Source organism: Cydia splendana, chromosome 7 (assembly GCF_910591565.1).
Source record: "Cydia splendana chromosome 7, ilCydSple1.2, whole genome shotgun sequence".
NCBI classification, from domain to species: domain Eukaryota; kingdom Metazoa; phylum Arthropoda; class Insecta; order Lepidoptera; family Tortricidae; genus Cydia; species Cydia splendana.
The window spans coordinates 17,901,510-17,917,964 of NC_085966.1; the positions used below are offsets into that span (position 1 = coordinate 17,901,510).

A 16,455-nucleotide genomic window follows, 5' to 3' on the forward strand; every position below is an offset into this window, starting at 1 on the left:
GGTAGCTTCGAACTGAATCGAACTGAATTAAGGAACCGTTCGGGTTGAGACTACACCAGCATTGCTGCAGCAGTGTTGCAGCGCGACATTACAGCTGGGGTTAAATTTCAATAAATTTATTCTTACAAGGAAACCTATCCAACTGTCCGGCTCCGATTTGTTTTTTTAAATATATGTTGCGAACGCAACCTTTATTTGTATAATACAGTAACTAAACGCAGCCGTCGGGCTCGGCTAGTATTTGGAAGCTTTTTCTAAAGCACCAATAGGAGCGCTCCACATATTATGTATCGCGGCCAATTAGAGGCACCCAAATCTTAACCACTATTTTCGGACATTCAAATTATGCAAATCACTCTTTCATCAGCCTCCATACGATTACCACACCACTTTTACATTTAACCGTTTAGTCAAGGAACCCTTGTAAAACCAGTACCTATTGAAATTATAATAGTTTACTTCAAATCGAAGCTTTTTATTTGAGTCGTCGAGATCCTGACCTGCACGGCGGCTACATATATGTTATAGAGTAGTCTAAAATAACAGACACGTATTTTTTTTAGCTGTCCAAGCTCAACTTCTGTATAGAGTTTTGTTCAAGCAAATTGCTAGTTAATTACTTGTTTGATTATATGTTGGAGAACATGAAAAAGTGGACACGTGTTTTGTTACTTCGGCCCAAACTCATATTATACAAAAAAAAAACAACGGGTTGCATTTCGGGAGTGCCGGCAGAAGTGAAAACTCAATGACATTGTAACTCAACATATTAATAACAGCGCCATATAGTGCAAAATATCTGCAGAAGTATGTATAATTGAGGTTAACGCCATCTAGCGTTATATCGTCGCATTACTTGAAACCCCTAAGCACATCACTGTGAGTACTACAGTTATATTAATATCAGTGTGAGGGAAACTCACTAGATGGCATTTAAATAAAAAAACAATGACATTGTCCGTCACACATGACGTCACGCAAGCGTCCTGCGCCGCCTAAACGAAACAGCAGGCTCAGGCATACATTTTCGCCGCGCGGTAGAATGAGAGGGCTACGCCTTACGCTTTCTCGAGTTTAACATTTTTTTCCCCGCCTCAAAAAGTGCAGAGCGCCGCTAAAGAAGTTTTCACTTCAAAAAACATCTTCAAAACATACTTCCTACCCTCTAGGATTTGGTCACTTTTCAGTACTTTGGAGGACAATTTCTCCCAAGAGGTTGAGTTTGGGCAGCTAAAAAAAATACGTGTCTGTTATTTAAGACTACTCTATAACATATATAAAAATAAATCAAATCGGACCCGTACAGTTGGGTACGTTTCCTTGTAAGTAAGTGAAGCTTCAACTGTAGGAGAATAATTTCATGGTCCTACCTGGATCGATGTACGCTCTGTCTGTCTGTAAACTGTTTTGTGTGTTAGAGTCCAACCGTCGATCCCAAACTTAAAAGAGCCACCATATTGCAAATAATAATTACCTGCAACAAAAAGAGATTTTTTATTAAAATAATATTAGATGCGTTAATATATTTCTCGAAAACGAATGGTATGATACTCGTAGTGATCGATAAATATGATTTCTAGTTGTATTCTTATTGTTGTCAACTGAAAATAAGCTAGGTACCTTTTGCTTGAAAACGGCACATCCAGCCAAATACGTACATTATATAATAAATAAGCAATGATAGGTATATACACTTATACAGGTAGGTGTGCAAATGCTTGCGGCCTTTACCGCCTTACACAGACCAACCCCTATAGACCGAGCTTATAGGACGACTCGCGGTCACCGCCCGTATGTGTATAGGTCAAATATAAGATTGTTCGCGCGCCGCTCCGATCAGTTGCGCCCAAGGTTACGACCTGTTAGCAGTGTGCACGAGTCTAAGAAAATAAATCGTTAACTATTGAATTCATTGGGAAATCATGGGATATTGCAGCGTAAAATGGTGTGGCAAGTCATCTAAGACTTCTACTTACAAAACAGATGGAATAACATCCCACAGGAAAGCGAAATTCATTATTTCATTGAATAATGTTTCTTGTCCGCGGGGTTCATTTAATACTGGTCAGTAAGCAGAGGCGAAGTATGTCCGTCCCTTTTCGTCAACTTGAAAATGCAATGCGCTATCCCTTTTCCTTTCGACTAGTGATGTGACGATGATGGTTTTTCAGTTGCGGAAACTTCGTGCTTCGTCATACCGTATTGTACCATTTTAGACATAATATATAGGTAACATGTTGTGTAAGTTTTTTTAGAATCCTCTAGGCCAGCGGAGCAGTTAGGCCGCATGTCACGAGATGGACCTGATGATGAACTTCAAAGAAGTGCGAGGGAACTCGGTGTTGGTTTGTGATAGAAATATGTTGTATGGGTTATTTAGAATCCTCTAGGTGAGCAGTTAGGTCTCATGTCACGAGATGGACCTGATGATGAACTTCAAAGAAGTTCGAGGGAACTCGGTGTTGGTTTGTGATAGACATATGTTGTATGGGTTTTTTAGAATCCTCTAGGTGAGCAGTTAGGTCTCATGTCACGAGATGGACCTGATGATGAACTCCAAAGAAGTGCGAGGGAACTCGGTGTTGGTTTGTGATAGACATATGTTGTATGGGTTTTTTAGAATTCTCTAGGTGAGCAGTTAGGTCTCATGTCACGAGATGGACCTGATGATGAACTTCAAAGAAGTGCGAGAGAACTCGGAGTTGATTTGTAATAGGCATATGTTATTGGTCCATTTGAATATGTTTTCAATACAACCTTCTATGACCTTAATAAAACGGACAAAAGAAAATAATTGTATGAGATTTTGGCGACACTTTTTTCTCGTATCGAAAGAGATTGCGATTCTGAGTGGAAATAATATAAAAATTCTAAACTTTAAAATTCAAGTTCTGGGTACTTTAAACAGAAATGCCCTAATATGTTAAGTAAAAATTTCAGGTACATTGTTAAATTACTTAATGAAATATTAAATTAATCAATAAGTATAATTATTAAGTAAGTTTACTCTAAGTATACTAAATTGGTAACAATTTTACCACAATAAATTTCGATGTCACTGGTAGCAGTACCCACTACCTGTAATGAACATGTCCCATCCCTACATTTACACGTGTCAGCGCGCCATGTTTAAAACGACCAATCGCAACGCCGTGAGCACCCCTCCCGCACCTCACAGTTTGGTGATTTGCGTCGGGAACAAAATGGCCAATATTAGGTTTCTAGAGGCGGTGTTCTGTGCCGCCTTATCAACAGAATTAGTATCGAGAAAGTATCGTTTGTCACAAAATGGACCCTTTACCTAAAAATGCAGAATCCACACAACGGTCAACTTTCAATCAGGGATACCTTTGGCCACCGGCCAAGTTACAGGCAGACGTTCCCAAGTTATGCACGAAACCACAGACCGTCTACTACTAGACAAAGCATAATATGTATATGACGACTTAGTGCCTCCGCTGTGCCGGTGCACGGCCGCTGGTAGAATCGCGGGTAAAATCCGTTGCACGCGTCCGCGCCAATTAGTGTTGCACATGCCATTATTCAATAGGCGGTAATCCGCTCCATGCGTGCACCCGCGTAAGACAGCGGAGGCACTTACGGTCACCGTGAATTGGTGCTTCTTTCTACTCTAATTAGTAAAGAGTAGGTACCGTTCTTTTCAGATGCTTGTATATTTACCACCGCTAATATATGTAAATTAAAAATATGTATCAACAAAAATTGGCTTCAAAGTGAAAACGAACTATTGTAGTACCTACTAAATTATGTAGAATGCAACTAAACGGGTGTAGCATTCGTAGTAGTAGCAAAAAATGCTGGTAACTTTTGTAAGCCGAGTTTTCACTGCCACTGGAGCAGACAGAAGCTGACGTTCCAAAAATATATTTACACGAGCTTATTATCAGTGTCAAAGAGAAGGCAGAGGACCGCCAAACATGGAAATTGCTCCACCGACAACAGTCATACTCTTATATACTTATATGATGATGATTGTCAGTGTCTTAAAGGCATGTAAATATATTTTTGGGACGTTAGCTTGTACAGATGTTTGTGAACTCGGCTGTATCATTGTATCTTAACCGTTACTGTTCTCTAAAGCTTTGTAAAGCGGGGTCTATTGGGTGGCAATCTATGCATGAAACTTACCAGCGTTTGATGAATAAAACGGCGTCAGGACCTTTTTTATTCGAGTCTGAAATTTATTGGTGCAATGTGTATTTTATAGATTCAAAGTGGAGACCGTTGAAACCACGCCAACTTCTGCTAACTTGGTACTTAGTTTAAATTCAATGTGCGAAAAAGCGTTTTGTGTACTTTCCAGAGAATGATATATGCGTAATTTGTAAGGAAAGTTGCTATAGTTTGTCAAAGGATTGTCTCATTTCAATCATAGACAGAGAATCATACTATCTTTGTCTTACACTAGTACTAACACCCAAAAGAAAAGGACGAGTATAGTTTTCCTGGTTCTTACTGACTGACAAATTGGTTTGACCAACTATTTATAAGTAGGCAAAAGTCTATGAGTTTGAATTTATTTCCTGGTGGTAACGGTTAGAATATCATTGTTAATGAGCTTTACCGTTTTCCTTAAGTTCCGTTTGGGTTCCGTACCCAAAGGGTAAAAAAGACTCCTCTGTCCGTCTGTCTGTCACCAGGCTGTATCTCATGAACCGTGATAGCTAGGCAGTTGAAATTTTCACAGATCATGTATTTATGTTGCCGCTATAACAACAAATACTAAAACAGAATAAAATAAATATTTAAGTGCCTCCCATACAACAAACGTGTTTTTTTTTTTGCCGTTTTTTGCGTAATGGCACGGAACCCTTGGTGCGCGAGTCCGACTCGCACTTGGCCGGTTTTTTAAGTTTCCCACTGCAATGCAGTCGGCTGCATTACTGCAGCCGTAGTAATGCTGGTAAAGTCTGAATAAGAACCCTTACTTGATATAATAAAACAATTTTTTTTTTAATTTGGACTTTAATAGATGTCAATAGAGTTGAATATTATAACTGTCATATGTGGCTGCATATATTGTAAGGTAGGTACCGCAAACTTAATGACGCAGTGTGTGCTTGAGTGAATATCTGCCATCTTACTTACTAATTAATTATCTAAACCAGACATTAAAATTCTATTTATCCGATTACATAACCTCCTCTCCTTCAATCTTCATGAAAGTGTTACGATACGTTGCTCAGTAGGTTTTTAGAGAAAGCTATCATTATCGGACTATGCAATCACTTTCATATCGTCTCGGTACGAGTCCATTCATATCGTTTATCAGGTATTTATCGGATAATTTGGCTTTCGATCGGGTTATACCGATCCGATTATTTTAGGTAATCCATCTGTTTATTGTTTTAATTTTGTTTCCATGTCTTTTAGGTGGATTTACTTTTAAGGGGCCCACTGATTAACAGTCCGCCGGCCGGTATTGGCCTGTCAGTTGTTCGGAACTGTCAAAATTTTGTTCTAACTGACAGGCGGACTGTTAATCAGTGGGCCCCTTTACAGTTTACAGTATGCGGCGTGTAGACATTGTCGACTAGGAATGTGGGAGAAGATAATTAAGTACCTACTTGATTAAAATTAATTTCGGATCCACACAAAGGATCGGATTATAACTACACCTTTATAGGACCAAATTTTAGGGATCGCATTGGAGTAATTTGAACTATCACCGCAATTTCGTAGATATAACGATGTTCATTTTGTCCAATTCTAATAGAAATGTGACGGTTCACCGCTACAAATAGGAATCTTAGTTGACGAAATATAATTTACACTAATTGGCTTTACATCGATAACGTTAATTATATTTCGTCAACCAAACTTAATAAAACCAAAGAAGTATATTAATTATAAGTACATGGTAAGTCTAAGAAAATTAAGAAGTGTATTAATTTGGCTATTACATAACATATGGCGCCGTATAGGTACCTAATTGGTTTTTTTTGTGTTTTTTTTATCATATTTCGATAAAATTTGGTGAATTAAGATCCTTATAATATTCTGTAGATTATAATTATGCGCAATTCCATCGTATAACCTTAAAAAATTTCTGCGTCATGAAAACGTTTACCAGAATTTACCAGATTTTATCAAAATCCGACGAAAAAAACTCGACTACAAAATATAAATGGGCCCTTAATACCAACTAGCTCAGTTGTCAAATACGGAGGCACAATTTTATCATTGAATTTCACCTTTTCTACAACTAAATAAATAAATAACCCTTTTCTAACACTCCCTTTCTGTTCACCACAGACCTATTAAGCAACGTATCGGATCCACACACGGAAACCATTTGTAACATCCGACCTTCGCTATGGGAGGACCGACCTACTTCCCCGATGATGTCACGAACTCACGGCCCTAATCATCAAAGTTAATTACTTATTTATATTTTACCCTAATTATTGAACGTATTGCAGGGACAGATAACTGTCTGTCCTCATACGTTTGAAGCAGTGAAACTATTTTGTTATATTTTAATTGGTAGGTAGATGATTTGTAATTATTTATATGTTGATTAACTAAAGAAATAAAATATAAAAATGTTATTATTTTTACAGCCGACAGACGTAGACGGTATAAGATATGTACTTCAAATACTTCAACTCCATACATTTCATTCATTTCATTTCATTTATTTTATTCACCAACAATATACATATTATACATTGTGTTTGAATATCATTCTATAGAACTATCTTAATTAACAATAATATTTACAATATAAAACATATATACACACACACACACAGTAGGTACAGTATTAAGTAGGTCCTCGTATAATGACGTATAATATGTATTCAGTGTTTTTTTATTACTCGGTTCTAGACTAATTTAATGCCACAGTGAGCAATAATTAGTATAATTGCCTACATGAAAATCAACAATATTTCATGATTTTTGTGGGAGCTCCGTAGGATTGTTTCCATGACAAAATAAATATCTACCTGCCTTTTTTCCAAGCCATTCTCATTTCTATAGTTTCGTCGCTGATCCAGATCCTAGATCCTAGATCTAGGCGGGCTAAGATGGTCGGCTCTTTATCATTTGTCACCATGCCTGTCACGTTCTAACAAATATGTGGGTGCGAAAATGGCGCATGGTATGACAGGTGATAAAAATGCGACCATGTTACCGCTGCAGATGATTCCAAATCAATATAATTTTTTATTCCATGTCTTCTTATAGTGCGTACATTGTTCTAGCATATATATGCCAACGCCTACTGTCGACGATAAATCGAAGCACACTCAGTTGAATAGGCCTGTCCAATATCATTCCCGAGACTTCAAAACGATTGTAATCAGTGTCAGTGTCATCGCCACGTGTAACTCAGACAGCAATCAAAACTGCGCACCGATAACGCGTTTATTCAATCTATCGATTGTTACGTGGCGGGCGGTTTAGTGTAAGTCATTAGATGCTGTTATCTAAAAAAAAAGGCGCGAAGCTTCCACGGCAAGGCCGCGAAGCACGTGGCCGCGGCGCCTGTTGCTATCTGCCCCTCCCCCTCGAATCCCCTCTCCCTCTTGCCCTCTGCGCGCATCGGTCCTCTCGGCGCGCCGTTGCCACTCCGTGCAAGGTTCCGAATGTATTTGGAGTTCAATTCCTACATCTATCAATCGGCACTCGGTTTCGAAATGGAAATTATGGAATGCGATTTTTATTTGATTACGAAACCTTGAAATGTAGATAGGTATAACTATAATGACATGCGTCATTATTATTATAGCTAGGCTAGATGACCATGTGCAGATATGTATATAAATATATATTTGTTTGTCTGTGGTGATTACTGTAAAGTTTTCATTACATTGATTGCACCATTTACAGGACAATCAAAACGCAATTTTCATTATGCGGAAGGAAATTTCATACTCGTGGCTTTACAAATGTGAGTATCATTGAAACCCCCTAAAATGTCCTGTAGGTATAATGATGTATAATATAAATATATTATAATAACCAGTATATTATAAAATAAATTAGTAAAAGATTTGCAAATTAAGAATAGGCAAACAAATGATGACGATCATAACATTATGACCTTTTTATATGAATAGTAGATTGTTAACCAAGGGTTGAAAGGCACCCATTTCTGTCGAGGTAGTTTGGCGCTCGAACGCAGTGAGAGCGCCAATAGTCCGAGACAGAAACGGTGCCTTTCATCCGAGTTAAACACTCTACTTTTCATATCGAATGCGAGGAAACCAAACAAGACAAGGCAATTTCGCAAAATCAGTAATTGAAGTACATAACAGACCTACGGCCATGATTTTTTCCTTAGGACTTACTTGCAATCGGAGACTTTACATGCGTGAAGATTAATCACCCCTAGCCAAAATCATTTAGATTGCAATATTTACGAAAACACACATTTTTTAACTAACTACAACAATTTTAAAATAATTTGTTCATAAAATAAAATGAGCGGGATTGCCTCGTACTTTTTTAATTTTATACTTTTTCGTTCTAAAAGCCGCAACAGACTACCGGACCGCACCGCGACCATAGTGCGCCGCATCACGTAATAATATGATAAAAGTATTTTTAATATTAAATAACAATTTAATTAATAATATAAGAAATTTTTATCTTGTATTTTATTTTAATGAATATAGTTCTAAATAACTTTAAAAACCAATTTAATATCGTACAAACGTTTAACTGTGGCTGTATAAGATTCTGCCTTTGCTCATTTACGCAAGCGTAAGGTTTAAAAAAAAGATTTTTGGTGTATTCCTTTTGGTTCCCGCTTTATGAAATCGAGTAAATAGAATTCAACGAAAGAAATCAAGAATAATTTGTTTTTAACAAATTACTTACATCATTTTTTATAAAATAAGGATCAACGTGGGATTTTTAAAATTAAAGAATTACCAATTGTTCCAGACGAGGAAATAAAGACACTATTTTTCCATTTTGTTTCCACCCAGTTGTTCATGGGACGGGGACGCAGAGGAGTACACCACTTTTCTGCGCTAGAGCATAAACGTATCACTTTCTGCGCACCTTTTAGAACAACAACGACCCACTTTCAGAGCATGAGATATGAAAAATAATATAATATAAGTACCTATAAAAGAATACTTACTGTGTATTTAGCTAAAAGAAGAGAGCAGATCAAATGAAAGTAAATAAGCAAAATACTTACTTAAAAAGTTTGACCTAATATAGTAACGTCTTCAGAATTACTACCTAGTCGTATGTATTTCATTGTGGTTTTTAAAAATGTAAAACCTATAGTCGAGTTCATAAATATGTGTACATTTCTTCACTTTGATCCATTGCAATAAGGTGAAAAAATTTATACATACGTATCAACTCCACTGTACATACCTACAGTATAAATCTAGTACATATTACATAAATAAACGCTATTTTCTAGATAGTCTTGTAAAACAGGCGCATTGTAGTTATTTTTCACATAATTTTAAGATTACAGAGGTAGATAAGGGAATGTTTGTAAACAATTCATGTCGTGGATATATCGTGACTACAAGTATCATTCAATGTCAACAGTCAGGAGCACTATTCGACTAGTTACGCTTGGGAACTGTAAACATGGAGACAAATGTCCGGCTTTCGCGAAATGCAATAATGCCAACGATAAACTGATAAAGTTTTTACTATTCGAGAGGTTCATCCACATCCACATCTGAAACCGATTAAGTATCAAAACGCCTAGGTATATTTTCGAAAGATACAATATTTGTTTAGCGAATACACTTTACAATAATCAATAAGAGCATAATTTCTGATAAGATAGTCAGAAGGCGATTGCGGATATATATATGTTCCGTTTGTAGGATATGATAATGATAGATAGATGATACTGAAAATAGATGCCGTAACATTCAGCCATCTAGCAGCGGGATGAAAATCAAGAATCCAGCCTCCCAATCAAGATCGAACGGAAAAATTAAATAGCAATACTTATTCATCATATCAGCCCTTTATCATCCACTGCTGAGCCCCTCTGCTAGTACGCCACTTGTCCCGGTCCTGAGCTAATCTCATCCAGAAGTGACCTATTAATCTCATCCACCCAACGAGCCAACGGACGCCAGGCCCACCTATACCCAGGGGCGTATTTACCCTAGGGCCAAGGGGGCCATGGCCCGGGGCGGAAGGCCGCGGGGGGGCGGCGAAGCCGCACCCTCGCGATTTTTTCTGGGCGCCTTTTATAATCAAACTTAGCTATATTTTTTATTATATTTTAATTGACATTTAAATTAATAAACAAACGAACGCTTCAAACCCCACCAATTGCTTAAAATATCTACCAACAAGTACCTAAATTAAGCAACATTTTCGTTCAAGAAGTATTAGTACGTCGCAGTGCCGGATTTACCACTAGGCTGAGTAGGCTGAAGGGGTAAGTAATAGAACGTATACAATCCTATAATATATTGCTCAGAATATATAAATTCAATTAGTATAATTTTGAATGGCATAACGTGCAATAAGTATAACGCGCGATACGTATAACAATGAATTCTATAATTTTATAACGTATAATGAACTTTACATATAATATCGTTTATGATAAGTATAAAAAGGTATAACGTTGAAATAATATAATATACAAAACAAATACCACGCAATAAACCTAACCTTTTATTTTTCTGGGGGGTAACAGTTCTAACCTAACCTAATACTTTTCTGGTAGCAGTTTCTTTCTCTGAGGGGTCACAGTTCTAACCTAACCTAACCTACTTTTATGGTAGCAGTTTCTTTCTCTGAGGGGTCACAGTTCTAACCTAACCTAACCTACTTTTCTGGTACCAGTTTCTCTGAGGGGTCACAGTTCTAACCTAACCTAACCTAACCTACTTTTCTGGTAGCAGTTTCTTTCTCTGAGGGGTCACAGTTCTAACGTAACCTAACCTACTTTTCTGGTAGCAGTTTCTTTTTCTGGGGAGTCACAGTTCTAACCTAACCTAACCTACTTTTCAGGTAGCAGTTTCTTTTTCTGGGGAGTCACAGTTCTAACCTAACCTAACCTACTTTTCTAGTAGCGGTTTTTTTTTCTGGGGAGTCACAGTTCTGACCTAACCTAACCTACTTTTCTGGTAGCAGTTACTTTTTCTGGGGAGTCACAGTTCTAACCTAACCTACTTTTCTGGTAGCACTTTCTTTCTTTGAGGGGTCACAGTTCTAACCGAACCTAACCTACTTTTCTGGTAGCAGTTTCTTTCTCTGAGGGGTCACAGTTCTAACCTAACCTACTTTTCTGGTAGCAGTTTCTTTCTCTGAGGGGTCACAGTTCTAACCTAACCTAACCTACTTTTCTGGAAGCAGTTTCTTTTTCTGGGGAGTCACAGTTCTAACCTAACCTAACCTACTTTTCAGGTAGCAGTTTCTTTTTCTGGGGAGTCACAGTTCTAACCTAACCTAACCTACTTTTCTGGTAGCAGTTTCTTTTTCTGGGGAGTCACAGTTCTAACCTAACCTAACCTACTTTTCTGGTAGCAGTTTTTTTTCTGGGGAGTCACAGTCCTAACCTAACCTACTTTTCTGACAGTAATTAGTTTCGGTGATCTATGAAATACTGAGCTATCCAAATAATTTTACTGATGTTTTGTTCAGATACTTATATGAGATGTTATTCATTATTTTAATTTATATGCATAATGAATTTTATATTAAATGTAATTAGTTTATTTGTATGTTATACCAAACAGCGGTATGTATATTGTATGTTATATTATTTTTATGTTATACTAATTGAAAATATAGATTTAGTGCATTATACATAAGATTAGTATACGTTTTGAACGTTTGTAAATTGAAATTATATCAAAAGTTCGTATTCATTATGACACGCACCCAGGCTGAAGCCTAGGGCGGCAGATTTTAGGGGGCGGCAAATTTGGGTCAAAAAAATATTTTATTTGCTGTTCAGATAGGGTCGACCAGAATTTTGTCGCTCCCCTATTTATTTGTAAAATTTAAATATCAAGCATTATTTGCCGATTTTGCCGCCCTCTGTCATGTCAAGACCCTTTATATGGGCACGACGGCCTCAGTATCGAGCATCTGCAATATGCAGGCGTGCATCTCCCTAGAGTTCTGGCCATGTTTTATACATTCTGCTTACGCCACAACTACTTGCCGTATGACCTCATGAAGACTATAGTCGTACCTATCATAAAAAATAAGACAGGTGATGCCTCCGACAAGTCCAATTATAGGCCAATTTCTCTGGCTACTATCTTGGCGAAAGTACTGGACAGTGTGCTTAACACGTATATGAACAAGCATATTAACCTGCATGACGCCCAGTTCGGTTTCCGACCGGGACTATCCACTGAGTCAGCAGTTCTATGTCTCAAGCACACTGTTCGGTATTATACTGAGAGGAGCACGCCGGTATACGCATGCTTTTTGGACTTGTCGAAGGCATTTGACCTGGTGTCATACCAAGTGTTGTGGAACAAGTTAAGCGTGAGCTCGAGTTTACCAGCTGAAATCATAAAAATTTTCAAATATTGGTATGACAACCAATCAAATATGGTTCGATGGGCGGGGGGATACTCTGATGTCTATAAAATGCAGTGCGGAGTCAGACAGGGAGGGTTAACTTCGCCCACTTTATTCAACATGTACATTAACAGCTTGATTGAGGAGCTCAGCAGCGCAGGTGTCGGATGTTCAGTGGATGGTTGTTTTGTTAACAACATAAGCTACGCAGACGACATGGTGCTGCTGAGCCCCTCAGTCAACGGCCTTAGGATTCTGCTGGATATATGTGAAAGATATGCTGTGGCCCACGGTCTAAAATATAATGTGAAAAAGAGTGAGGTATTACTGTTTAAGTCTGGCACTAAAACATATCCCATTCCGCCAATAATGCTCAGTGGTTCTCCTCTTCAAACAGTAACTAAATTTAAATACTTGGGTCACTGGGTTACTGACACTCTAAAAGACGATGTTGATATAGAAAGGGAGCGCAGAGCACTGTCGGTAAGGTGTAATATGCTGTCTCGCAGGTTTGCGCGTTGTTCGACAGAGGTGAAAATAACCCTGTTCAAAACGTATTGTCAAACCTTATACACGTGCAACCTATGGAGTCACTACACCAAAAAAGCCTACAGTGCTCTGCGCGTCCAATACAATAACGCCTTCAGGGGGTTGTTGGGGCTGCCCTGGCGCTGCAGCGCGTCAGGAATGTTCGCCGCGTGGAGAACCGACGGTTTCCAAGCCGTGCTGCGCAAGCGGGTAGCATCCCTGGGCGAGCGCGTGCGGGGCAGTGCCAACACTCTCCTGAAGGTGATCGCTGAGAGGATGGACAGCCCTATCCTCACTCACTGGATGTCCTTGCATGTCAATTGTAATTATAATTATACTTTTTACTAACACACCTAATATAAGTTATTACTTAGTACTAACATAATATGGATGTATTTGTATCCGAAATAAATGCTTTCATTTCATATATTGAGACAGACAGACGGCCGGACGGACAACAAAGTGATCCTATATGGGTTCCGTTTTTTTTCCTTTTGAAGTACGGAACCCTAAAAATGTACCTACTATTTTCTCGAAAAAATTTCGCGCTCGCTACGCTCGAGTTTTCATTTACGTACCTACATTATTTTATTACTGACCCATCTCACTACATTGGGCGGTTCTTGTGTCTTCGTGGTATTGAATCTCACTAAATTGTTCCGATCCCATGATTCCCATGCCGAAACTCAGTACAGATAGAGTGCTCTCGATATCAGATACAAATACAATACTTTTCATGACTTTCCAGCACCACAGAGTGAGGGATAATGCCGATAATGGTAGGGCCTGTGTAATACGCATTCCTACTACTGTCGTCTGCATAGCAATGATTATCATTGATATGCAGCAATGACAGCACAGAACCTAGTGCAACGCCAGCGGTGATGTCCGCACTATCGGAGCAGCTTCCGTCTACTATACGGCTCATGTGCGTCTACCGGAAAAAAAGCTAGCGATCCATTTGTATAACATAGTCCCTCGCGCAGACTCGATGCCAGACCCGACCGAACTCCTTAGCTATATCCAGCCTGACTGCCAATGCCTCACCTTAATTCTCAATGGCCAAAACCCAGCAGTACCCACCGGTCGCCGATCAGATCAGGCAAATATAACGAGGTCGCATCGTCATTTAGTGACAAAAACGGCCCATATAAATCTGTATCGAGAATAGTGACATTAGTGACGTCACCTTTCTGCACTCAAAAGAATAAAAAATTATATACGTTCCACTATCAGCGAAGAGCGCCTGAATAGCTTAGCTCTTCTTAATATAGAAGCTGAGCTGACAAACGTTTTAAATTACGACAGCGTCATTGATGATTTTGTCAACCAATTTGTACATAGGAAAACAATGTAAATGCCTATGTGAGTATATGGTAAATGTTTAGTTTTTTTTTATTTCACACCCCAAAGGTACTTGTTGCAGGTTTTTTTTTCTTAAATAAAATACTTTATCGTCACTGATGAAGGGGGGCGGCAAATCAAAATGGCCCGAGGCGCCAAATTTGTAAATACGCCTCTGCCTATACCCATACCTATACCATACTTATACCTATACCTATACCCATACCCATGATTGAGGTAGTTCTATAAATGCACGTGTACCTACGCCCTAGCTTTTACGCCTCGTTACCTTCACCCATTCCCCGCAGAAACTATTGCGTCGTTGTCACCCATTAGCACCCGTTGCGTCCGCGAAGTGACAGGTGACAGCTATACCGATACAATTTGCGGGAAGGCTCAGGGGTGACATTTTAGTCGCTTACCGAGCGCGGGCGAGTAGTAGGCGTAGGATTGAGGTATTTCAACAGGATCCAAATTGTATGAAAGATCTTTCATACAAGACTCAGGGGTGGCATTTTAGTCGCTTACCGAGAGCAAACGAGTGGTACTTAAGCTTAAGTTTAGGATTTTGCGACAGGATCCAAACGTATCGAATATCTGTCGGATCCGGATCCAGATTATTCCTTATAAGTTGGAACCGCAATCCAAACTCCACGTAAGTTACGAAAGCAGGAGTGTTATTATTTTAGGTCATTTTATGCTGATTTCCCTGAGCATATCACTCGGCTGCGTCCCGTAAGCAGTCAGAACACAACACACTAAATATTAGGTAACTATTAGGAGCCGTTCTGATGGGTAAAAAAGGAATTTAATCGACGGAATGAAATTAAATTGACGTTTTTCTTTTGGGCGATGCTTTGATGTATTGACATCTCGATGGTGAGAAAATAGCACATTATATATAGCACAACAAATCACAGTTCTTTTAGGCTTATTTATTTTTATTTCTTACTCCTATTATGGCTTTCTGGATCTATTTGAACTCGAAATATTTGAAATTAAGGGAGTCAATACCTATAACGGAGTATGTTTCGAGTTTGAAAGCTTTTCTCTTATGTTAAAGGATGTCATATTCAACTTAGGTTGATGGTTTTAATAATTAGTAATTACTAACATCTCCTGTGTCGCATTATCTGAAGGCTTGGAACCTTTTCGCGAGGTGCCTGACTGGCGCTGCTGTCCTCATTGTGTCGGCTCTTCTACGTTCAATCTTATGGAGTAAAATTAGTTCCAACGGCTGCCGCTAGCATTAATGTTTGACATTCCATAAGATTACGTATGTTTGTGATCATCAGCGCCACTTCTCCCTCAACCGACTTCGCACCTTACCAAAAATCTCTGTCTGCGTCTGTTAGGAGTCGTTTCTCGCACAAATATATTTTTAGAAAGACTATACCTACTTTAAACATACCTATCTTTATGAAGCGCAATCGTGGACTCGTGGAGGTTTCGAAGAACCCAATCCGGCAGTACTTAATTCAGATTAGCATTTAATATCCAAAGAAAGTTTATCCAAAGCCCAGTCTACCATTCAACGACAATTTAACACTTTCAACAGCTGAATAATAAATGCAAACAAATTGTCGACAATTAAGGTTAAGAACGGAATAATTCGTAGTACTTAATATTGTTGTCAGTATTAACCTCCAATCACTAGGCATTCAATGGCACAATTTAAGGTACCGATATGTATCAATAATTTGGTGTTGATCGCTAGCGATCACGCGAACACAACATCACTCGATAAAAGCTAATTGAGGGCCGGGACTCTGATTATGGCCGATTAAAGTTTTATACGTTTGAATAAAAATAAGAGCCTCTTAGGGTTCCTTTTGTATAGACCGTGCACGTTGGAGGGTCTGCCATCTTGTGGCCTGAATCGGAAACATATGTGCACATTTACATTGCCAAAGCAAGTGCTACCATCTAACGTTATCGTCGGTACGTTTTCTTGTGCAAAGTAGGTTCTGCCATCTTGTGGGCTACATCGGAAGCATAAACGACACATTTACACTTGGGACCAAAAATCTGACGGCTCCTATGCTGCCCCTATAGTTCAGGCGCGGGGCCTAT

General features: G+C 38.8%; 2 protein-coding genes across 3 annotated transcripts in view; both read right to left on the minus strand.

Annotated features, from left to right (window-relative positions):
- Positions 1 to 16,455, minus strand: part of LOC134792409 (uncharacterized) — a 729,291-nt gene that overhangs the window by 498,230 nt on the left and 214,606 nt on the right. The gene's annotated exons all lie outside the window — the stretch shown is intronic.
- Positions 1 to 16,455, minus strand: part of LOC134792375 (forkhead box protein O) — a 127,875-nt gene that overhangs the window by 66,263 nt on the left and 45,157 nt on the right. The gene's annotated exons all lie outside the window — the stretch shown is intronic.